At 53.2% G+C, this 333-nt stretch overlaps 1 non-coding gene across 1 annotated transcript; it reads left to right on the top strand.

Annotated features, from left to right (window-relative positions):
* Window positions 1-261: 261 nt before the first annotated feature.
* On the top strand, window positions 262-333 carry trnae-cuc (transfer RNA glutamic acid (anticodon CUC)). Its single transcript has one exon. It is a non-coding gene; the product is annotated as a tRNA-Glu (tRNA).

Genomic DNA, 333 nt, shown 5'->3' with positions numbered 1-333 from the left:
ATGATTTGTGAGGACAGCCAGTCAGAGTCGAGATGAGGATTTGCCAAGAGCATGTTCCTTGTTTTGGTTGGATGAAAGAAAGAGTGAATGAGGAAGAGCCTGAGAGATTTTTCAAGGCAGTATGCTTTGCACTCGGGCTGCTGTCGTCGCACGGCAATACGCTGCCCGAGGAACTGCTGGGAGGTGGAGCAAGCCTCTTGAATAATTGCCTGGATATAAAAGAAAGCCATTGTTGGTGTGTGCGTGCGTTGCATCTGAGGCTCCCTGGTGGTCTAGTGGTTAGGATTCGGCGCTCTCACCGCCGCGGCCCGGGTTCGATTCCCGGCCAGGGAA

This window comes from Pristis pectinata, chromosome 20, assembly GCF_009764475.1.
Source record: "Pristis pectinata isolate sPriPec2 chromosome 20, sPriPec2.1.pri, whole genome shotgun sequence".
NCBI lineage: Eukaryota > Metazoa > Chordata > Chondrichthyes > Rhinopristiformes > Pristidae > Pristis > Pristis pectinata.
This window is presented reverse-complemented; position numbering and strand designations above follow the sequence as displayed.